Raw genomic sequence first — 26,479 nt, forward strand, 5'->3', positions numbered from 1 at the left:
CAACAGAGAGAGAGAGAAATGGGGGGAATTAAATAGCCACAAAAAAAGAGCGAGGGCAACACTGACAGCTGTAGCAACTGTGCTACAGGGAGGAGGAGAGAAGGAGAGAGAGAGAGGGAGGGAGGAGGGAGGCAGTCAGAGAGACAGAGAGAGAGAGGGAGGGAGGAGGGGGGGGCAGTCAGAGAGACAGAGAGAGAGAGGGAGGGAGGAGGGGAGGCAGTCAGAGAGACAGAGAGAGAGAGGGAGAAAATAATGAAATAAATCGCCGGGAGAAGAAGAGAGGCATCGGGGAGAGAGAGGAGGGGATGTAGCTACGTTTCCTTCCCGACCCAACGTACACACCAGCCAGGATAATGTGCTGAAGGAGCCAGAAAGAAAAGGAGGAAGGACACCGGTGAGCAATATCCATCCCTCCCTCATCCATCTATCCATCCCTCCCTCATCCATCTATCCATCCATCTATCCACCACGGACAATAGATTTAACGGCAGTATCCTTCTCTGGATTTTAGCCTGGATGTAATCTCTGTCTGTCTGTGTGTGTGTGTGTGTGCTCTGCCTCCATAACTGCTGTGTTTATAGCTACTAGCTAGCTCATCCTCTCATGTGTTGCAGGCAGGCAGTGTCTATACACTGTGGATGCATGCTTCCCGCTAGCCTTGGTTGCTATCTGATAGTGGCTTTTTCTGGCTTGTGTCCTGCAATTACGTTACAGTCTGGGCTCTGGCCTGGTGTCTTGTTGGCAGTCCCCTTGAAGGGTCTGGACCCTGTTAGGGAGTGCGGCACTGTGTGTGCGTGTGAGAGACGGTGTGTTTGTGTGTGTGCGGTGACGGGGTGTGTGTATGCGCCGCCAGTGTGTGTGTGTATGCCTACCTGGCTGTGGTAGTCAGTGCTGCTGGGGAGAGGCGAGAGCACTCTCATCACCACACCGTCCGCCAGCCGAGGCACAAAGGAACCACAACATCCAGATTAGGGCTCTTTGTAACCCAGCCGACAGCTCTTTAAAGGAGGACAAAATGCATCCTGTAAAAGATGACGGTATGTGAGAAATGTTACCGTTTGATGAGAAACAAGCAGCCCTATTCAGATTGGTTGTTGTTGTGTGGTGTTTTTGTGTTTTGTGAAGCAACCTGTTTGTCATGCCTGTTCTGACCGCACTCAATGTCTCAGGCTACCTAATGTGATTCTGTCATCTCTGGAGGAACAGAGATGTGTTGTTATGACTGGTACTCTTGTGGGAGTGATTTGTCATTGCGTATTGTTCTGTGTAAAGGGGGAGGGGGGTGAATATATTCCCTATCTGTAATTCACCTTCACCTCCCCTCGTCCTCCTCTTCCTCCCTTAACAAGATAATTAGCCCAGGCACTAATAACGATTCTCATCGGCTGGTTAAGTGCATCCAGCACCCAAATAACAGGGCTTTGGGCAAAAGGGGGGTTGGGTGTGGGTTAGTGTTGGCATAATGTTAGTTTTTTTCTCCAGGGGGAATGGTGGTGTGTTTTTGCTCTGGGGGGGTGTGGTGTGTTTTTGCTCCAGGGGGAGTGGAGGGGTGTTTTTGCTCCGGGGGGAGTGGAGGGGTGTTTTTGCTCCGGGGGGAGTGGAGGGGTGTTTTTGCTCCCGGGGGGGGGGGGGGGGGAGTGGAGGGGTGTTTTTGCTCCAGGGGGGAGTGGAGGGATGTTTTTGCTCCAGGGGGAGTGGAGGGGTGTATTTGCTCCAGGGGGGAGTGGAGGGGTGTTTTTGCTCCAGGGGGAGTGGAGGGGTGTATTTGCTCCAGGGGGGAGTGGAGGCGTGTTTTTGCTCCAGGGGGGAGTGGAGGGGTGTTTTTGCTCCAGGGGGAGTGGAGGGGTGTTTTTGCTCCAGGGGGAGTGGAGGGGTGTATTTGCTCCAGGGGGGAGTGGAGGGGTGTTTTTGCTCCAGGGGGAGTGGAGGGGTGTATTTGCTCCAGGGGGGAGTGGAGGGGTGTTTTTTGCTCCAGGGGGGAGTGGAGGGGTGTTTTTGCTCCGGGGGGGGGGGGAGTGGAGGGGTGTTTTTGCTCCAGGGGGGAGTGGAGGGATGTTTTTGCTCCAGGGGGAGTGGAGGGGTGTATTTGCTCCAGGGGGGAGTGGAGGGGTGTTTTTGCTCCAGGGGGAGTGGAGGGGTGTATTTGCTCCAGGGGGGAGTGGAGGGGTGTTTTTGCTCCAGGGGGGAGTGGAGGGGTGTTTTTCCTCCAGGGGGGAGTGGAGGGGTGTTTTTGCTCCAGGGGGGAGTGGAGGGGTGTTTTTGCTCCAGGGGGGAGTGGAGGGGTGTTTTTGCTCCAGGGGGGAGTGGAGGGGTGTTTTTGCTCCAGGGGGGAGTGGAGGGGTGTTTTTGCTTCAGGGGGGAGTGGAGGGGTGTATTTGCTCCAGGGGGGAGTGGAGGGGTGTTTTTGCTCCAGGGGGAGTGGAGGGGTGTATTTGCTCCAGGGGGGAGTGGAGGGGTGTTTTGCTCCAGGGGGGAGTGGAGGGGTGTTTTTGCTCCGGGGGGGGGGGGGAGTGGAGGGGTGTTTTTGCTCCAGGGGGGAGTGGAGGGATGTTTTTGCTCCAGGGGGAGTGGAGGGGTGTATTTGCTCCAGGGGGGAGTGGAGGGGTGTTTTTGCTCCAGGGGGAGTGGAGGGGTGTTTTTGCTCCAGGGGGAGTGGAGGGGTGTATTTGCTCCAGGGGGGAGTGGAGGGGTGTTTTTGCTCCAGGGGGAGTGGAGGGGTGTATTTGCTCCAGGGGGAGTGGAGGGGTGTTTTTGCTCCAGGGGGAGTGGAGGGGTGTTTTTGCTCCAGGGGGGAGTGGAGGGGTGTTTTTGCTCCAGGGGGGAGTGGAGGGGTGTTTTTGCTCCAGGGGGGAGTGGAGGGGTGTTTTTGCTCCAGGGGGGAGTGGAGGGGTGTTTTTGCTCCAGGGGGGAGTGGAGGGGTGTTTTTGCTCCAGGGGGGAGTGGAGGGGTGTATTTGCTCCAGGGGGGAGTGGAGGGGTGTATTTGCTCCAGGGGGGAGTGGAGGGGTGTTTTTGCTCCAGGGGGGAGTGGAGGGGTGTTTTTGCTCCAGGGGGGAGTGGAGGGGTGTTTTTTGCTCCAGGGGGGAGTGGAGGGGTGTTTTTGCTCCAGGGGGGAGTGGAGGGGTGTATTTGCTCCAGGGGGGAGTGGAGGGGTGTTTTTGCTCCGGGGGGGAGTGGAGGGGTGTTTTTGCTCCGGGGGGGAGTGGAGGGGTGTTTTTGCTCCGGGGGGGAGTGGAGGGGTGTTTTTGCTCCAGGGGGAGTGTGGTGTGTATGTAATTTAGCAGATGTAGCTAACAACAAGGCTCTCCTTTCTCTCCGCTGTTTATTATGTTGCTCAAAACAAAAGGAGGATTGTTGTGGATTGTCAGGAAGAAAAATTATACTTTTACAGTGTGTGTTTGTGTTTCTCTGAGTTGAAATGGTCTCTCTCTCACTCGCTAATGGTTAGTACCTATATATTATGGTCTGTATATGTACAGTATGTATATCTGTATAGAATATATATAGGTACGTAAGATAGATGTATATCTGTATAGAATACATATAGGTAGGTAAGATAGATGTATATCTGTATAGAATACATAGGTACGTAACATAGATGTATATCTGTATAGAATACATATAGGTAGGTAAGATAGATGTATATCTGTATAGAATACATATAGGTAGGTAAGATAGATGTATATCTGTATAGAATACATATAGGTAGGTAAGATAGATGTATATCTGTATAGAATACATATAGGTAGGTAAGATAGATGTATATCTGTATAGAATACATATAGGTAGGTAAACTAGATTTAGAAGAGGACATAGGGTCGTATATAGGTGTTGGACAGGATACAGGGTTGGTATATATGTTTGGAACAGGATATGAGTGAAGAGGCATTTTGGTCCAACTCTTCTTTGACATGCTTATGACTGTGCTGGGGATAGAATATCGAGGTAAAGCCGGCCAATCGTGTCAGTTTTTACACACAGTATCCATGTTCTAGTGCCTCCTGAGTCCATCTACTGTATAGATCTTTGAGATATCTTAGTATTTATGTGTCAGCGCACATTGTTTATTGTTCTATCTTATGAGGTTACGTTAGCCTCTCCATATAGCTTACCGTAATGCACTGTAGCTTACAGTAGTTCCCTGTAGCTTACAGTAGTTCCCTGTAGCTTACAGTAGTTCCCTGTAGCTTACAGTAGTGCACTGTCTTTGTAAGTCTTTTTATGTATGACACAGACCTTATACAGTACTTTATCTGCTGATGTGCTACTTTATACACACAAAGTACACAAAGTGCACACAAAGTACACATAGGCGTAATGGATCCACATTAGCTACCACGCATGTTGAGGACAGGTGTCACGTTTACTGTATGACTTTACAAGGCCTGTCCGTCAAAGTCTGGTTGCGCATGGCAACCAACCGTGGATACTCTTCACCCACATCTAGTTACATAAGTGAGTAAATCCTCAATTGTAATATTGTGTTTAACATTTTTACAGCCTCCGTCAGTCTCAGACCACCATTTTCTGTAATGAAAGGGTTTTGGTGCACTGCTACTGAGTGATATTTAAGGGTCTTTGCCAAGGAGATTACCGTCAATAATGTCCATAGCCATTTTCAGGACAATATGATATCAATACGGTATAATGTGCTTCTTCAAACGTCCCGCTTCCAGTCTATTTTTGGCAAAGAGCTGTTTGCTAGTTTGTCTATCAGTTTTAGGCTAATATTAGTGCATTTTGTTAATGTGTTCATGTTCGGATCATATTTGTGTTTTGTATTTGTCAAAGCCTTATGGAAGTCTCAGATGGTGTATAATGACTATATTGGTCTGAGTACATTGTTTTGTTTTAGTTTCACTTCGCTATCCAATTATTTGTTCTAGGCCTATATTGAAACACTGTATAGGCTGCTAGACTGTAGGAAATATGTTTATATGCATTTCGCTATATCATTGACATTGATGTTATAGGAGTTAGGAGTATGTAGCATTATTACATATGCTTCTGAACTGTTTTAGCGGACATTATTTCCAAAATGACTCCCAGTCAACAGTTTACCGCATTTAATATGGAGCGGAAGCCATATGTAAAGGAAGTTTGACAAGGACATTGTTAACAGACCTTTAAAAAGAGAAAATGGGAGCTGTGTGTTAGTCAGTGGAGGAATGAATGGCTCCCCACACTGGCATCGTGCTCTCTTCACCTCTCCCATAGTGGCCCTGTGCTCTCTTCACCTCTCCCACACTGGCCCTGTGCTCTCTTCACCTCTCCCACACTGGCCCTGTGCTCTCTTCACCTCTCCCACACTGGCCCTGTGCTCTCTTCACCTCTCCCACACTGGCCCTGTGCTCTCTTCACCTCTCCCACACTGGCCCTGTGCTCTCTTCACCTCTCCCACACTGGCCCTGTGCTCTCTTCACCTCTCCCACACTGGCCCTGTGCTCTCTTCACCTCTCCCACACGGGCCCTGTGCTCTCTTCACCTCTCCCACACGGGCCCTGTGCTCTCTTCACCTCTCCCACACTGGCCCTGTGCTCTCTTCACCTCTCCCACACTGGCCCTGTGCTCTCTTCACCTCTCCCACACTGGCCCTGTGCTCTCTTCACCTCTCCCACACTGGCCCTGTGCTCTCTTCACCTCTCCCACACGGGCCCTGTGCTCTCTTCACCTCTCCCACACGGGCCCTGTGCTCTCTTCACCTCTCCCACACGGGCCCTGTGCTCTCTTCACCTCTCCCACACGGGCCATGTGCTCTCTTCACCTCTCCCACACGGGCCCTGTGCTCTCTTCACGTCTCCCACACTGGCCCTGTGCTCTCTTCACGTCTCCCACACTGGCCCTGTGCTCTCTTCACGTCTCCCACACTGGCCCTGTGCTCTCTTCACCTCTCTCTCTCCGACACCCATATGCTACTAGACTAAGAACATAAGGACAGTATACTACTATATTATACTATTATACAAAGGACATAAGGACAGTATACTACTATATTATACTACTATACAAAGGACATAAGGACAGTATACACCTATATTATACTATTATACAAAGGACATAAGGACAGTATACTACTATATTATACTACTATACAAAGGACATAAGGACAGTATACCACTACATTATACTACTATACTAAAGACATAAGGACAGTATACCACTACATTATACTAAAGACATAAGGACAGTATACTATAACATTATACTACTATACTAAAGACATAAGGACAGTATACTATAACATTATACTACTATACTAAAGACATAAGGACAGTATAGTACAACATTATACTAAAGACATAAGGACAGTATACTACTACATTATACTAAAGACATAAGGACAGTATACTACTACATTATACTACTATACTAAAGACATAAGGACAGTATAGTACAACATTATACTAAAGACATAAGGACAGTATACTACTACATTATACTAAAGACATAAGGACAGTATACTACTACTATACCAAAGACATAAGGACAGTATACTATAACATTATACTACTATACTAAAGACATAAGGGCAGTATACTACTACATTATACTAAAGACATAAGGACAGTATACTACTACATTATACTAAAGACATAAGGACAGTATACTACTACATTATACTAAAGACATAAGGACAGTATACTACTACATTATACTACTATACTAAAGACATAAGGACAGTATACTACTACATTATACTAAAGACATTAGGACAGTATACTACTACATTATACTAAAGACATAAGGACAGTATACTACTACATTATACTACTATACTAAAGACCTAAGGACAGTATACTACAACAGTATACTACTATACTAAAGACATAAGGACAGTATACTACTACATTATACTAAAGACATAAGGACAGTATACTACTACATTATACTACTATACTAAAGACATAAGGACAGTATACTACTACTATACTAAAGACATAAGGACCGTATACTACTGCATTATACTACTATACTAAAGACATAAGGACAGTATCCTACTACATTATACTAAAGACATAAGGACAGTATACTACTACATTATACTAAAGACATAATGACAGTATACTACTACATTGTACTTAATACATAAGGGCAGTATACTACTACATTATACTACAGACATAAGGACAGTATACTACTGCATTATACTACTATACTAAAGACATAAGGACAGTATACTACTACAGTATACTAAAGACACAAGGACAGTATACTACTACATTATACTACTATACTAAAGACATAAGGACATTAAACTACTACATTATACTAAAGACATAAGGACAGTATACTACTACATTGTACTTAAGACATAAGGGCAGTATACTACTACATTATACTAAAGACATAAGGACAGTATACTACTGCATTATACTACTATACTAAAGACATAAGGACAGTATACTACTACATTATACTAAAGACATAAGGACAGTATACTAAAGACATAAGGACAGTATACTACTACATTATATTAAAGACATAAGGACAGTATACTACTACATTATACTAAAGACATAAGGACAGTATACTACTACATTATACTACTATACTAAAGACATAAGGACAGTATACTACTACATTATACTACTATACTAAAGACAGAAGGACAGTATACTACTACATTATACTACTATACAAAGGACATAAGGACAGTATACTACTACATTATACTACTATACTAAAGACATAAGGACAGTATACTACTACATTATACTACTATACTAAAGACATAAGGACAGTATACTACTACATTACACTAAAGACATAAGGACAGTATACTATAACATTATACTACTATACTAAAGACATAAGGACAGTATACAACTACATTATACTAAAGACATAAGGACAGTATACTACTACATTATACTACTATACTAAAGACATAAGGACAGCATACTACTACATTATACTACTATACTAAAGACACAAGGACAGTATACTACTACATTATACTAAAGACATAAGGACAGTATACTACTACATTATACTAAAGACATAAGGACAGTATACTACTACATTATACTACTATACTAAAGACACAAGGACAGTATACTACTACATTATACTAAAGACATAAGGACAGTATACTACAACATTATACTACTATACTAAAGACACAAGGACAGTATACTACTACATTATACTAAAGACATAAGGACAGTATACTACTACATTACACTAAAGACATAAGGACAGTATACTACTACATTATACTAAAGACATAAGGGCAGTATACTACTACATTATACTACTATACTAAAGACATAAGGGCAGTATACTACTACATTATACTACTATACTAAAGACATAAGGACAGTATACTACTACATTATACTACTATACTAAAGACATAAGGGCAGTATACTACTACATTATACTACTATACTAAAGACATAAGGACAGTATACTACTACATTATACTACTATACTAAAGACATAAGGACAGTATACTACTACATTATACTACTATACTAAAGACATAAGGACAGTATACTACTACATTATACTACTATACTAAAGACATAAGGACAGTATACTACTACATTATACTAAAGGCATAAGGGCAGTATACTACTACATTATACTAAAGGCATAAGGACAGTATACTACTACATTATACTACTATACTAAAGACATAAGGACAGTATACTACTACATTATACTACTATACTAAAGACATAAGGACAGTATACTACTACATTATACTACTATACTAAAGACATAAGGACAGTATACTACTACATTATACTAAAGGCATAAGGGCAGTATACTACTACATTATACTAAAGGCATAAGGACAGTATACTACTACATTATACTACTATACTAAAGACATAAGGACAGTATACTACTACATTATACTAAAGACATAAGGACAGTATACTACTACATTATACTACTATACTAAAGACATAAGGACAGTATACTACTACATTATACTAAAGGCATAAGGGCAGTATACTACTACATTATACTAAAGACATAAGGACAGTATACTACTACATTATACTACTATACTAAAGACATAAGGACAGTATACTACTACATTATACTAAAGACATAAGGACAGTATACTACTACATTATACTAAAGACATAAGGACAGTATACTACTACATTATACTACTATACTAAAGACAGAAGGACAGTATACTACTACATTATACTACTATACAAAGGACATAAGGACAGTATACTACTACATTATACTACTATACTAAAGACATAAGGACAGTATACTACTACATTACACTAAAGACATAAGGACAGTATACAACTACATTATACTACTATACTAAAGACATAAGGACAGCATACTACTACATTATACTAAAGACATAAGGACAGTATACTACTACATTATACTAAAGACATAAGGACAGTATACTACTACATTATACTACTATACTAAAGACATAAGGACAGCATACTACTACATTATACTACTATACTAAAGACACAAGGACAGTATACTACTACATTATACTACTATACTAAAGACATAAGGACAGTATACTACTACATTATACTAAAGACATAAGGACAGTATACTACTACATTATACTAAAGACATAAGGACAGTATACTACTACATTATACTAAAGACATAAGGACAGTATACTACTACATTATACTACTATACTAAAGACATAAGGACAGTATACTACTACATTATACTACTATACTAAAGGCATAAGGACAGTATACTGCTACATTATACTACTATACTAAAGGCATAAGGACAGTATACTGCTACATTATACTACTATACTAAAGACATAAGGACAGTATACTACTACATTATACTACTATACTAAAGACATAAGGACATTATACTGCTACATCATACTACTAAATCAAATCAAATCAAATTTATTTATACTACTATACTAAAGACATAAGGACAGCATACTACTACATTATACTAAAGACATAAGGACAGTATACTACTACATTATACTAAAGACATAAGGACAGTATACTACTACATTATACTACTATACTAAAGACATAAGGACAGCATACTACTACATTATACTACTATACTAAAGACACAAGGACAGTATACTACTACATTATACTACTATACTAAAGACATAAGGACAGTATACTACTACATTATACTAAAGACATAAGGACAGTATACTACTACATTATACTAAAGACATAAGGACAGTATACTACTACATTATACTAAAGACATAAGGACAGTATACTACTACATTATACTACTATACTAAAGACATAAGGACAGTATACTACTACATTATACTACTATACTAAAGGCATAAGGACAGTATACTGCTACATTATACTACTATACTAAAGGCATAAGGACAGTATACTGCTACATTATACTACTATACTAAAGACATAAGGACAGTATACTACTACATTATACTACTATACTAAAGACATAAGGACATTATACTGCTACATCATACTACTAAATCAAATCAAATCAAATTTATTTGTCACATACACATGGTTAGCAGATGTTAATGCTAGTGTAGCGAAATGCTTGTGCTTCTAGTTCGACAATGCAGTAATAACCAACAAGTAATCTAACTAACAATTCCAAAACACTACTGTCTTATACACAGTGTAAGGGGATAAAGAATATGTACATAAAGATATATGAATGATGGTACAGAGCAGCATAGGCAAGATACAGTAGATGGTATCGAGTACAGTATATACATGAGATGAGTATGTAAACAAAGTGGCATAGTTAAAGTGGCTAGTGATACATGTATTACATAAGGATGCAGTAGATGATATAGAGTACAGTATATACGTATACATATGAGATGAATAATGTAGGGTATGTAAACATTATTTTAGGTAGCATTGTTTAAAGTGGCTAGTGATATATTTTACATCATTTCCCATCAATTCCCATTATTAAAGTGGCTGGAGTTGAGTCAGTGTGTTGGCAGCAGCCACTCAATGTTAGTGGTGGCTGTTTAACAGTCTGATGGCCTCGAGATAGAAGCTGTTTTTCAGTCTCTCGGTCCCATCTTTAATGCACCTGTACTGACCTCGCCTTCTGGAAGATAGCGGGGTGAACAGGCAGTGGCTCGGGTGGTTGTTGTCCTTGATGATCTTTATGGCCTTCCTGTAACATCGGGTGGTGTAGGTGTCCTGGAGGGCAGGTAGTTTGCCCCCGGTGATGCGTTGTGCAGACCTCACTACCCTCTGGAGAGCCTTACGGTTGTGGGCGGAGCAGTTGCCATACCAGGCGGTGATACAGCCCGCCAGGATGCTCTCGATTGTGCATCTGTAGAAGTTTGTGAGTGCTTTTGGTGACAAGCCGAATTTCTTCAGCCTCCTGAGGTTGAGGAGGCGCTGCTGCGCCTTCTTCACGATGCTGTCTGTGTGAGTGGACCAATTCAGTTTGTCTGTGATGTGTATGCCGAGGAACATAAAACTTACTACCCTCTCCACTACTGTTCCATCAATGTGGATAGGGGGGTGTTCCCTCTGCTGTTTCCTGAAGTCCACAATCATCTCCTTAGTTTTGTTGACGTTGAGTGTGAGGTTATTTTCCTGACACCACACTCCGAGGGCACTCACCTCCTCCCTGTAGGCCGTCTCGTCGTTGTTGGTAATCAAGCCTACCACTGTTGTGTCGTCCGCAAACTTGATGATTGAGTTGGAGGCGTGCGTGGCCACGCAGTCGTGGTGAACAGGGAGTACAGGAGAGGGCTCAGAACGCACCCTTGTGGTGCCCCAGTGTTGAGGATCAGCGGGGTGGAGATGTTGTTGCCTACCCTCACCACCTGGGGGCGGCCCGTCAGGAAGTCCAGTACCCAGTTGCACAGGGCGGGGTCGAGACCCAGGGTCTCGAGCTTGATGACGAGCTTGGAGGGTACTATGGTGTTGAATGCCGAGCTGTAGTCGATGAACAGCATTCTCACATAGGTATTCCTCTTGTCCAGATGGGTTAGGGCAGTGTGCAGTGTGGTTGAGATTGCATCGTCTGTGGACCTATTTGGGCGGTAAGCAAATTGGAGTGGGTCTAGGGTGTCAGGTAGGGTGGAGGTGATATGGTCCTTGACTAGTCTCTCAAAGCACTTCATGATGATAGAAGTGAGTGCTACGGGACGGTAGTCGTTTAGCTCAGTTACCTTAGCTTTCTTGGGAACAGGAACAATGGTGGCCCTCTTGAAGCATGTGGGAAAAGCAGACTGGTATGGGGATTGATTGAATATGTCCGTAAACACACCGGCCAGCTGGTCTGCGCATGCTCTGAGGGCGCGGCTGGGGATGCCGTCCGGGCCTGCAGCCTTGCGAGGGTTAACACGTTTAAATGTTTTACTCACCTCGGCTGCAGTGAAGGAGAGTCCGCATGTTTTCGTTGCAGGCCGTGTCAGTGGCACTGTATTGTCCTCAAAGCAGGCAAAAAAGTTATTTAGTCTGCCTGGGAGCAAGACATCCTGGTCCGTGACTGGGCTGGTTTTCTTCTTGTAGTCCGTGATTGACTGTAGACCCTGCCACATACCTCGTGTCTGAGCCGTTGAATTGAGATTCTACTTTGTCTCTATACTGACGCTTAGCTTGTTTGATAGCCTGGCGGAGGGAATAGCTGCACTGTTTGTATTCGGTCATGTTACCAGTCACCTTGCCCTGATTAAAAGCAGTGGTTCGCGCTTTCAGTTTCACGCGAATGCTGCCATCAATCCACGGTTTCTGGTTAGGGAATGTTTTAATCGTTGCTATGGGAACGCACGTTCTAATGAACTCGCACACCGAATCACCGTATTCGTCAATGTTGTTATCTGACGCAATACGAAACATATCCCAGTCCACGTGATGGAAGCAGTCTTGGAGTGTGGAATCAGCTTGGTCGGACCAGCGTTGGACAGACCTCAGCGTGGGAGCTTCTTGTTTTAGTTTCTGTCTGTAGGCAGGGATCAGCAAAATGGAGTCGTGGTCAGCTATACTAAAGACATAAGGACAGTATACTACTACTACATTATACTACATTATACTACTATACTAAAGACTATACTAAAGACATAAGGACAGTATCCTACTACATTATACTAAAGACATAAGGACAGTATACTGCTACATTATACTACTATACTAAAGACATAAGGACAGTATACTACTACATTATACTACTATACTAAAGACATAAGGACAGTATACTACTACATTATACTACTATACTAAAGACATAAGGACATTATCCTACTACATTATACTAAAGACATAAGGACAGTATACTACTACATTATACTAAAGACATAAGGACAGTATACTACTACATTATACTACTATACTAAAGACATAAGGGCAGTATACTACTACATTATACTAAAGACATAAGGACAGTATACTACTACATTATACTAAAGACATAAGGACAGTATACTGCTACATTATACTACTATACTAAAGACATAAGGACAGTATACTACTACATTATACTAAAGACATAAGGACAGTATACTACTACATTATACTAAAGACATAAGGACAGTATACTACTACATTATACTAAAGACATAAGGACATTATCCTACTACATTATACTAAAGACATAAGGACAGTATACTACTACATTATACTAAAGACATAAGGACATTATCCTACTACATTATACTAAAGACATAAGGACAGTATACTGCTACATTATACTACTATACTAAAGACATAAGGACAGTATACTACTACATTATACTACTATACTAAAGACATAAGGACAGTATACTACCTTATATGGATTTGGAATTGGAATTTGTTAACTTCCTGACTTGACTGAATTGGAAAGGAATTGCCTCCAACCCTGGTACATGCATCCGTATTAGCAAGGTGATTGTAAAGTGCTTGCAGAAGCTGTACTACTGCTGATAACCAGTCTGGCCAATTACCACGCTAATAACATCATAATCATCATCTCCATCAGTTCTCCTCAACGAGCACATTGTTTCATACGATTCCCCCTTTAAAGATGCACTATGCAGAAATCGCTTCTCCATTTCCTCTATAGTGTGCCTAATTTCAGTTTACGTGACAAAACAAGCAAGTATAGTATAACAAGCAAGTATAGCGTAGAGAATCATTGTACCATCTAAACTGCTGTGAAATATATTTTCCATAATCCAAAATATTGTATTTTCAGCTGTTTGAAGATGGTGTACAAAATCGAAAGTAAAAGACGTGTAAAATTACACTTAAAAACAAGAAGAATAGAAATAGCACAGACTTTCTTTCAATAAGAATGACAGATCTATAACTCGTATTTCTTCGTGAATTTTGTCAGGTCGCCCCCAAAAAAGTTGCTGTATTGCAGCTTAAAAAAAAAAAGACTAGGTAATTGACTCCATTTCTCTGTGGATATCAGCCCCCTCGCTGCCCTTCTCCTCCCTCCTCCCTTGATTATTACAGCGCAAGAACAGAGTAGAGGAGAAACCACACACACACACACACACACACACACACACACACACACACACACACACACACACACACACACACACACACACACACACACACACACACACACACACACACACACACACACACACTCTATTCTCCCCAAATGGGGGGTCTAGAGGGGCAGCTGCATGAGAGGCTTGACTAGGGCCTTTCTCTCTCACAGTGGGGGAGGGGTGGGTACCGCAAAGCCTTGCTTTCATCCAATCTAATTACCACTACCGCTACCATTCATTCACATGAACTCATTTAGCAAATGCATGCACCTACAGCCAGAGCCCTTTACATGTTAAACCACCTACAGCCAGAGCCCTTTACATGTTAAACCACCTACAGCCCAGGCCCTTTACATGTTAAACCACCTACAGCCCAGGCCCTTTACATGTTAAACCACCTACAGCCCAGGCCCTTTACATGTTAAACCACCTACAGCCCAGGCCCTTTACATGTTAAACCACCTACAGCCCAGGTCCTTTACATGTTAAACCACCTACAGCCCAGGCCCTTTACATGTTAAACCACCTACAGCCCAGGCCCTTTACATGTTAAACCACCTACAGCCAAAGCCCTTTACATGTTAAACCACCTACAGCCAGAGCCCTGTACATGTTAAACCACCTACAGCCCAGGCCCTTTACATGTTAAACCACCTACAGCCCAGGCCCTTTACATGTTAAACCACCTACAGCCCAAGTCCTTTACATGTTAAACCACCTACAGCCCAGGCCCTTTACATGCTAAACCACCTACAGCCAGAGCCCTTTACATGTTAAACCACCTACAGCCCAAGTCCTTTACATGTTAAACCACCTACAGCCCAGGCCCTTTACATGTTAAACCACCTACAGCCCAGACCCTTTACATGTTAAACCACCTACAGCCCAGGCCCTTTACATGCTAAACCACCTACAGCCAGAGCCCTTTACATGTTAAACCACCTACAGCCCAAGTCCTTTACATGTTAAACCACCTACAGCCCAGGCCCTTTACATGTTAAACCACCTACAGCCCAGGCCCTTTACATGTTAAACCACCTACAGCCCAGGCCCTTTACATGCTAAACCACCTACAGCCCAGGCCCTTTACATGTTAAACCACCTACAGCCCAGGCCCTTTACATGCTAAACCACCTACAGCCCAGGCCCTTTACATGTTAAACCACCTACAGCCCAGGCCCTCTACATGTTAAACCACCTACAGCCCAGGCCCTCTACATGTTAAACCACCTACAGCCCAGGCCCTTTACATGCTAAACCACCTACAGCCCAGGCCCTTTACATGTTAAACCACCTACAGCCCAGGCCCTTTACATGTTAAACCACCTACAGCCAGAGCCCTTTACATGTTAAACCACCTACAGCCCAGGCCCTTTACATGTTAAACCATGGTCCATTAAGTGGGTCTAATTGTAGGAAATAAAGAAACAGTGTACATAGTGGTGTACATAGTGGTGTACATAGTGGTGTACATAGTGGTGTACATAGTGGTGTACATAGTGAGTCACACGTTTTGAAGGGGTCAGCGGTACGAAGGACTTTGCCGTTCATCATATTACATTGAACTCCTACATAGTACCCGCTTCTCAAGTTTGGCTTGATTAAATGGAATTGGCCCTTGACTGAATACGGATGCCATGGATAACATGTCACTGCAAGGCCACCTGCCGTTGAAGTCGGAAGTTTACATAGACTTAGGTTGGAGTCATTAAAACTCATTTTTCAACCACTCCATAAATTTCTTGTGAACAAAGTATAGTTTTGGCAAGTCAGTTAGGACATCTACTTTGTGCATGACAAAAGTCATTTTTCCAACAATTGTTTACAGACAGATTATTTCACTGATAATTCACTGCATCACAATTCCAGTGGGTCAGAAGTTTACATACACTAAATTGACTGTGCCTTTAAACAGCTTGGAAAATCCCAGAAAATTATGTAATGGCTTTAGAAGCTTCTGATAGGCCAAGTGACATAATTTGAGTAAATTGGAGGTGTACCTGTGAATGTATTTCAAGGCCTACCTTTAAACTCAGTGCCTCTGCTTGACATCATGGGAAAATCAAAAGAAATCAGCCAAGACCTCAAAAAAATGTTTTTTAGACCTCAACAAGTCTGGTTCATCCTTGGGTGCAATTTCCAAATGCCTGAAGGTACCACGTTCATCTGTACAAACAATAATAGGCAAGTATGAACACCATGGGACCATGCAGACGTCATACCGCTCAGGAAGGGGATGCGTTCTGTCTCCTAGAGATGAACGCACTTTGGTGAGAAAAGTGCAAATCAATCCCAGAACAACAGCAAAGGACCTTGTAAAGATGCTGGAGGAAACGGGTACAAAAGTATCTATATCCACAGTAAAACAAGTCCTATATCGACATAACCAGAAAGGCCGCTCAGCAAGAAACAGGCCACTGTTCCAAAACCGCCATAAAAAAGTCCGACAATGGTTTGCAACTGCACATGGGGACAAAGATTGTACTTTTTGGAGAAATGTCCTCTGGTCTGATGAAACAAAAATCAAACTGTTTGGCCATAATGACCATCATTATGTTTGTAGGAAAAAAGGGGCAGAAGAACACCATCCCAACCGTGAATGGGACAAAATTCTCCCAATTTATTGTGGGAAGTTTGTGGAAGGCTACACAAAACGTTTGACCCAAGTTAAACAATTTAAAGGCAATGCTACCAAATACTAATTGAGTGTATGTAAACTTCTGACCCACTGGGAATGTGATGAAAGAAATAAAAGCTGAAATACATCACTCTCTCTACAATTATTCACATTCTTAAAATAAAGTGGTGGTCCTAACTGACCTAAAACAGGGAATTTTTTACTCAGATTAAATGTCAGGAATTGTGAAAAACTGAGTTGAATGTATTTGGCTAAGGTGTATGTAAACTTCAGACTTCAACTGTATTTCGCTCTGCTCTCAACTCTCTTCATGATGGTTCCTATCAAGAACAGAGAGGGATCTTTTGATACTAATAACATAACTTTTGATCTTCATGTTATTTCAGCCTCAACACAATCCTCCAATCTGCTATATCGTCGAGAACGGTCTGAAACAGGCTTATAATCAGCCTACCATGCTCCTCACTGTCACTCCACACTCCATAGGCATGCCTGTCTGCCTATCTGCCTGCCTGTCAATGTTTTCTCTCTGGTGATTACCTTTTGATCATTGCCTTTGCTTCACAGGGCAGATTGTTCCACCCTCTTGAGTTACAGACATGCGTTGTCATGCTATCAAGAGGATATAGTTATAGTTGTCATGCTATCAAGAGGATATAGTTATAGTTGTCATGCTACCAAGAGGATATAGTTATAGTTGTCATGATATCAAGAGGATATAGTTATAGTTGTCATGCTACCAAGAGGATATAGTTATAGTTGTCATGCTACCAAGAGGATATAGTTATAGTTGTCATGATATCAAGAGGATATAGTTATAGTTGTCATGCTATCAAGAGGATATAGTTATACTGTAGTTGTCATGCTATCAAGAGGATATAGTTATAGTTGTCATGCTATCAAGAGGATATAGTTATAGTTGTCATGCTATCAAGAGGATATAGTTATAGTTGTCATGCTATCAAGAGGATATAGTTATAGTTGTCATGCTATCAAGAGGATATAGTTATAGTTGTCATGATATCAAGAGGATATAGTTATAGTTTTCATGCTATCAAGAGGATATAGTTATAGTTGTCATGCTACCAAGAGGATATAGTTATACTGTAGTTGTCATGCTATCAAGAGGATATAGTTATAGTTGTCATGCTATCAAGAGGATATAGTTATAGTTGTCATGCTATCAAGAGGATATAGTTATAGTTGTCATGATATCAAGAGGATATAGTTATAGTTGTCATGCTATCAAGAGGATATAGTTATACTGTAGTTGTCATGCTATCAAGAGGATAGAGTTATAGTTGTCATGCTATCAAGAGGATATAGTTATACTGTAGTTGTCATGCTATTAAGAGGATATAGTTATACTGTAGTTGTCATGCTATCAAGAGGATATAGTTATAGTTGTCATGCTATCAAGAGGATATAGTTATAGTTGTCATGCTATCAAGAGGATATAGTTATACTGTAGTTGTCATGCTATCAAGAGGATATAGTTATACTGTAGTTGTCATGCTATCAAGAGGATATAGTTATACTGTAGTTGTCATGCTATCAAGAGGATATAGTTATAGTTGTAAAGGTGAGGCGGACCAACTTTATTTTTATTTCTGGAGAGAAGCATCACCAAGAACAAGAACCAATCAACACCTACATGATTTTGTGTTTGCAGACAGGCTGGCAAGCACACACTTTCCACACGCCCTAGTCAGAGAGCCGACTGTGCTAGCTATGCTAACTGTTTCACAGAAATAAATCATATTGTCACACACTCCACACGCCCTAGTCAGAGAGCCGACTGTGCTAGCTATGCTAACTGTTTCACAGAAATAAATCATATTGTCACACACTCCACACGCCCTAGTCAGAGAGCCGACTGTGCTAGCTATGCTAACTGTTTCACAGAAATAAATCATATTGTCACACACTCCACACACCCTAGTCATAAAGAGCACACTTCTCAGCTTTCCATACCCCTTAGCTTCACAGAAACAGATAACATTGGCGGATTGACTGTCTGCTACGACTTGTGTATAGCTGGCCTTTAGCTCGCTTCGACTCTCCTGATGACATGAGATTAGGCTGATGATGAAGCCTTATGACAACATGAGGGCCAGCTCAGATTAGGCTGATGATGAACCCTCATAACAACATGAGGGCCAGCTCAGACTAGGCTGATGATGAACCCTCATAACAACGGGAGGGCCAGCTCAGATTAGGCTGATGATGAACCCTCATAACAACATGAGGGCCAGCTCAGAGTGGTCTAATTTATGCCTCTGACCTGCTGACTTTCTAACTACAGTACAAAATGCACTTTTACACTAGCTTCTAACGCTGACCCATACCCAAAGTTGACCACTAACTTTGTCCCCATTCTCAGGCCTGGGATAAGAACAAATAGGCTAGCTCATGCACTTGCTAAAAACTTCTGACTACATTTCCGCTCTGGTCCTCTCTAACATGGCTGTTTAACGATGACCTTGATAGCTCTCTCCATTTTGAATTTGTCACTGTGGTGACATGTCGTATGTGTGGATGGCAATAAGGGCCTAGGAATCTGCCAACCCTTTAGGATGAGGGCCCTGGATGTAGGTTTATGACTTAGGAATTTATATGGGGACTGTTTGCAATGTCATTATACTTGGGTAATAGACCTGGGAAATGAGTTCCTCTGGGGGTCTCCTATATCAGCACCTTCCTTCAACAATGAGTTCCTCTGGAGGTCTCCTATATCAGCACCTTCCTTCAACAGTGAGTTCCTCTGGAGGTCTCCTATATCAGCACCTTCCTTCAACAGTGAGTTCCTCTGGAGGTCTCCTATATCAGCACCTTCCTTCAACAGTGAGTTGCTCTGGAGGTCTCCTATATCAGCACCTTCCTTCAACAATGAGTTGCTCTGGAGGTCTCCTATATCAGCACCTTCCTTCAACAATGAGGTTCTCTGGAGATCCTCTATGTCAGCACCTTCCTTCAACAATGAGTTCCTCTGGAGGTCTCCTATATCAGCACCTTCCTTCAACAATGAGTTCCTCTGGAGGTCTCCTATATCAGCACCTTCCTTCAACAGTGAGTTGCTCTGGAGGTCTCCTATATCAGCACCTTCCTTCAACAATGAGTTGCTCTGGAGGTCTCCTATATCAGCACCTTCCTTCAACAATGAGGTTCTCTGGAGATCCTCTATGTCAGCACCTTCCTTCAACAATGAGTTCCTCTGGAGGTCTCCTATATCAGCACCTTCCTTCAACAGTGAGTTCTTCTGGAGGTTTCACATGGAGAGAAGGGAAAAATACCCAACATGCTTCTGGTGTATTTCAGCACTGTGTGTCTTCTGATGACTTCAAATGGCTGCAGTGTTGCTTCATTGAACTCTGGAGCCGTGTGTGTGTGTGTGTGTGTGTGTGTGTGTGTGTGTGTGTGTGTGTGTGTGTGTGTGTGTGCGTGCGCGGGTGGGCTATGTACTGGCTATTTATGGCATATACAGTACCGTGAACTTTTTGGTCTCCCATCCAAGCAATAACCAGACCCAGCCCTGCATAGCTTCAGTGGCGTGTCAATGTGTTTCGCTCATAGGTTGCAGTGTAGTTTGGGTGGGAATTCAGGTTAATGGGAGACACAGTGGCACTGGCTGGCTGGTGTGACCTAGCTGTCACTGCTGTCAGCATGTGAGAAAGTGGGGTCAAAGCAGGTCAGAACAGGGAGGAGTAGAATGAGGGGGAGGGGCTATAGGCTACATCTCCAGTGGGGTCAAAGCAGGTCAGAGCAGGGAGGAGTAGAATTAGAGGGAGGGGCTATAGGCTACATCTACAGTGTGTTTTTCTATCCATGTGGGACTGAGATTTATCACACCTCCTGTGATACATTTATTCCACTAAGAAATAATAGCTTTTTAATAGGTTGTCTCTTGTCTGATAAAAATGATTGTTTCATTATTGTCTTGATAAGTTGGCTTATTAATTTACACAGTGATAGCTCTGAGGATGTAGCTAGCTGATGTGGGCCTACCGTCTGTTACGATTGGAGCATGCTGTGACATTTCACTCCTAAATTGGTCCTTCCGCTGTCTGTCTGAAGGCAGGGGATATGTGGGAGGGGCTGAGGGCTGTGGAGGTGTCTCACTCATTGGTCCACTCTTAAGCCTCAGAGAGAGAGAGCGAGAGCGAGAGCGAGAGCGAGAGCGAGAGCGAGAGCGAGAGCGAGAGCGAGAGCGAGAGCGAGAGCGAGAGAGAGAGAGAGAGAGAGAGAGAGCGAGAGAGAGAGAGGGAGAGGGACAGAGACAGAGAGAGAGAGACAGAGAGAGACAGAGAGAGAGAGAGAGAGACAGAGAGAGACCTTCATGCATGAGAGCCCAGGGTTGCTGTCAAAGCCTGGAAGCCAGTGTACCGATGATGACTTAGTTCCACTGAGCGAGACACACAGGGCGAGACCAATATGACAAGAGCGAGAAAGAGATAAATAAATTGATTGAAAGGAGGAAGGGAATCAAGAAAGTCAGAGAGCGAGAGAGAGAGAGAGAGAGAGAAAGAAGGAAATCAGTCAGTGTCCCTTTAGAAAGGGGTGGCAGCAGGTTAATGGGAGACACAGTGGCACTGGCTGGTGGTTAGAGCGTTGGACTAGTAACCGGAAGGTTGCAAGTTCAAACCCCCGAGCTGACAAGGTACAAAATCTGTTGTTCTGCCCCTGAACAGGCAGTTAACCCACTGTTCCTAGGCCGTCATTGAAAATAAGAATTTGTTCTTAACTGACTTGCCTAGTTAAATAAAGGTAAAAAATTAAAAAATTCCAAAAATTTAAATAAGATGAGGCACTGCACTGAGGGCATTAGCATGCTATTAGCATTGCAATCACATGCTATCAGAAAGCTATAAGGGCCCTGCATGTACTGGTGAGCGAATGGGTGTGCTATGTGCAGGCCAGGCCACACAGCGTTAGCTAGGATTATGTCGTAGAGAGAGAGCACGTCAGCTCGAGCCACAGTATTTAGAATAGATGTGATTTGGGCTCGCAGTGACACAGTGAGCTAATCAGTTGCTGTGGCTTGTGATTCTATGTTTTTTCTTCTAAGTATTATTTTTTTATGACAACTTACATGATATGAAAGATTTAATTTTAGCAACACAACATTACAACAACATGGTAGCAACACAACATGACAACAGCATGGTAGCAACACAACATTACAACAGCATGGTAGCAACACAACATGACAACAGCATGGTAGCAACACAACATTACAACAGCATGGTAGCAACACAACATTACAACAGCATGGTAGCAACACAACATTACAACAGCATGGTAGCAACACAACATTACAACAGCATGGTAGCAACACAACATTACAACAACATGGTAGCAACACAACATGACAACAGCATGGTAGCAACACAACATTACAACAGCATGGTAGCAACACAACATTACAACAGCATGGTAGCAACACAACATTACAACAGCATGGTAGCAACACAACATGACAACAACATGGTAGCAACACAACATGACAACAGCATGGTAGCAACACAACATTACAACAGCATGGTAGCAACACAACAACAACATGGTAGCAACACAACATGACAACAGCATGGTAGCAACACAACATTACAACAGCATGGTAGCAACACAACGTTACAACAGCATGGTAGCAACACAACATGACAACAACATGGTAGCAACACAACATTACAACAGCATGGTAGCAACACAACATTACAACAACATGGTAGCAACACAACATGACAACAGCATGGTAGCATCACAACATTACAACAGCATGGTAGCATCACAACATTACAACAGCATGGTAGCAACACAACATTACAACAACATGGTAGCAACACAACATGACAACAGCATGGTAGCAACACAACATTACAACAACATGGTAGCATCACAACATTACAACACAGCATGGTAGCAACACAACATTACAACACAGCATGGTAGCAACACAACATGACAACACAGCATGGTAGCAACACAACATTACAACAACATGGTAGCAACACAACAACACAGCATGGTAGCACCACAACATTACAACAACATGGTAGCAACACAACATTACAACAACATGGTAGCAACACAACATTACAACAACATGGTAGCAACACAACATTACAACAACATGGTAGCAACACAACATGACAACAACATGGTAGCAACACAACATGACAACAACATGGTAGCAACACAACATTACAACAACATGGTAGCAGCACAACATTGGGCAAACTCAACAGCACAAAGGTCAAGAAGGTAGAGACAACAATACATCATACAAAGCAGCCACAACTATCAGTAACAGTGTCCATGATTGAGTCTTTGAATGAAGAGATTGAGATAAACTGTCCAGTTTAAGTGTTTGTTGCAGCTCATTCTAGTCGCTAGCTGCAGCGAACTGAAAAGAGGAGCGACCCAGGGATGTGTGTGCTTTGGGAACCTTGAACAGAATGTGACTGGCAGAACGGGTGTTGTATGTGGAGGATGCGGGCTTCAGTAGATATCTCAGATAGGGGGGAGTGAGGCCTAAGAGGGTTTTACAAATAAGCATCAATCATACCCGTCTTGCGACAAATATACAGCGATGACCAGTTTACCTTGAGTATTGAGTGCATAGATGTGTCCTATAAGGAGCATTGGTGGCAAATCTGAATGGTAAAGAACATCTAGCCTCTCAAGAGCACCTTTACCTGCCGATCTATAAATTACGTCTCCGTAATCTAGCATGGGTAGGATGTTCATCTGAATCAGGGTTAGTTTGGCAGCTTGGGCGAAAGAGGAGTGATTTCAATAGAGGAAACCAAGTCTAGATTTAACTTTAGCCTGCAGCTTTGATATGTGCTGAGAGAAGGACAGTCTAGCCATACTCCCAAGTACTTGTGTGCGGTAGTCAAGCTCTAAACCCTTAGAGGTAGTAATCACACCTGTGGGAAGAGGGGCATTTTTCTTACCAAACCACATTACCTTTGTTTTGAAGGTGTTCAGAACAAGGTTAAGGGTAGAGAAAGCTTGTTGGACACTAAGAAAGCTTTGTTGTAGAGCATTTAACACAACATCCGGGGAGGGGCCAGCTGGATGAGAGAGCTTCCTACTGCCTGAGCAATGCTGTTGATGTAAATTGAGAAGAGTGTGGGGCCTAGGATTGAGCCTTGGGGTACTCCCTTGGTGAAAGGCCGTCGCTGAGACAGCAGATTTTCTGACTTTATACACTGCACTCTTTGAGAGAGGTAGTTAGCAAACCAGGCCAAAGACCCCTCAGAGACAAGATGACCTGGGTATCATAGTGAGGTTATCTGCACAGTTTAGGTATGGCCAATTCCCTTGTGATGACTCTCCACCAGTTAGACAACAACGTAGCAGGTGTAAAAGAAACGCTGAGATCCTCCACATACAGGTCTGGTACGAGAATAAAAACCTGTCAGGGGATGTTCTCTTCTGCACTGTTCAACCAATCCAGTAAATGTGGGAGGAGGAGTGTCACGCCCTGGTCAAAGTATATGGTGTTTGTCTTTATTTATTTGGTCAGGCCGGGGTGTGACATGGGTTTATTGTGGTGTGTTTTGTCTTGGGGTTTTGTTAGTTATTGGGAGTGTGGCTTAGTGGAGGTATCTAGCATAGTCTATGGCTGTCTGGAGTGGTTCTCAATCAGAGGCAGGTGTTTATCGTTGTCTCTGATTGGGAACCATATTTAGGCAGCCATATTCTTTGAGTGTTTTGTGGGTGATTGTTCCTGTCTTTGTGTTTGCACCAGATAGGGCTGTTGTGGTTTTCCACGGTTGTTGTAGTGGTCGTGTCTTTCCTTTTTGTTATTAAACATGAATCAGTATAATCTACACGCCGCATTTTGGTCCGCCTCTCCTTCACCACAAGAAAGCCGTTACAAGGAGTTAAGATGTGTTAAGAGTGTCGCCTTGTTAACGTCTGAAAGCGGAAGTCACGTCACAGGCTCTCTTTTCCCTTTCCCCTGGAAAAACCGGAACATGCTGTTGATGACAACCCCACCGAGTAACAATGTTACTAAAGGGTAGAGGCTCATTTAAGAATTTCAGCACAGTGTTGCACAGTAGTATGTGTACTCTATATTAAATCTAGCCTGTTAGCAACATTGGATTAATGTGTGCTTGGTTTAAGGTTAGTGTTGCAGTATATAAATATGTTATACAGCACATCTATTTCCTCATCTATTGCTTTATGCACACATATTGTCTTGGATCCCGAGTGGAGCAGCGTTCTAAGGGACTGCATCTCAGTGCTAGAGACGTCACTACAGACCCTGGTTCGATCCCGGGCTGAATCACAACAGGATGTGATCGCGAGTCCCATAAGGCGGCGCACATTTGGCCCAGCATCGTCTGTCTTAGGGGAGGGTTTGGCCGGGGTAGGCAGTCATTGTAAATAAGAATTTGTTCTTAATTAACTGACTTGCCTAGTTAAATAAAGGTTAAATAAAAATGACAAAATGTAGTATCAGACACAAGTCATATGCAAGTTGCAATCCATTCAGAGGGACTCACATCATCCCTTATTTGATTGCTTTACAATGATTCCCTCAGAGCTTCCCTCAATGCTTCTCTCAGAGCGCAGTTACAGGCTCCCCAAATGTAAAACCAGGTCTAAATTAGCCCTCAGCTGCTATCAGCTGTAGTAGTATTGTGTGCTGTCTACATATTGCTGTACATACGGTTTTGGTGTTTATTCATTGTCATGTATTTAGTGTGTTTTTCTACGTGCTGCATAATGAATTTCCCCTCTGGGATAATAAAGACTCTACTCTTCTGCTCTTAGTCTTTGTTTCGCAACAAAACAAAATGAAATAAAAATGCCCCTTGAGAAAGGCATTTAAATGCCCTCATATAAAGTTAGTTAAGCCTTTTCTTCAGGCGTTTAAGAAACAGAGGAACTATTGAGGACCCCCTGAGACAGGGGGAGAGGAGGGGAGGGGAGGGGAGGAGGAGAGTGGGAAGGAAGGAGAGAGTAGAGGAGGGGAGGAGGGCAGAGGAGGAGAGGAGAGGACGGAAGGAGAGAGGAGAGGAGAGGAGAGGACGGGAGGGGAGGTGAGGGGGTAGGAGAGGAGGGGAGGGCAGAGGAGGAGAGGAGAGGACGGAAGCTTTCTGGCTTTCTGCAGATTACCTTGCAGTCTCTATATTAATTTGCCAGGATGCTCTTTTCCAGACTACCCATTTCACAAAGAGCAACATTGACAATTTCTCTCCTGTGGTGTGTGCATGCTTGTATGTGTGTGTGAGCGTGCATGCTTGTGTGTGTGAGCGTGCATGCTTGTGTGTGTGAGCGTGCATGCTTGTGTGTGTGAGCGTGCATGCTTGTGTGTGTGAGCGTGCATGCTTGTGTGTGTGAGCCTGCATGTTTGTGCTTATGCATTTTGAGCAA

The 26,479-nt window shown here is 42.8% G+C and overlaps 1 protein-coding gene across 1 annotated transcript in view; it reads left to right on the top strand.

Annotated features, from left to right (window-relative positions):
- The first annotated feature begins 217 nt into the window (after positions 1-217).
- LOC109878875 (protein kinase C zeta type-like) overlaps positions 218-26,479 on the top strand; it is a 153,409-nt gene continuing 127,147 nt past the window's right edge. The window contains exon 1 of the mRNA XM_031794727.1: positions 218-394. The gene's annotated coding sequence lies outside the window, so the exon portion shown is untranslated. The remainder of the gene's footprint in view (positions 395-26,479) is intronic.

Source organism: Oncorhynchus kisutch, linkage group LG17 (assembly GCF_002021735.2).
Source record: "Oncorhynchus kisutch isolate 150728-3 linkage group LG17, Okis_V2, whole genome shotgun sequence".
In the NCBI taxonomy this organism is placed as follows: Eukaryota; Metazoa; Chordata; class Actinopteri; order Salmoniformes; family Salmonidae; genus Oncorhynchus; species Oncorhynchus kisutch.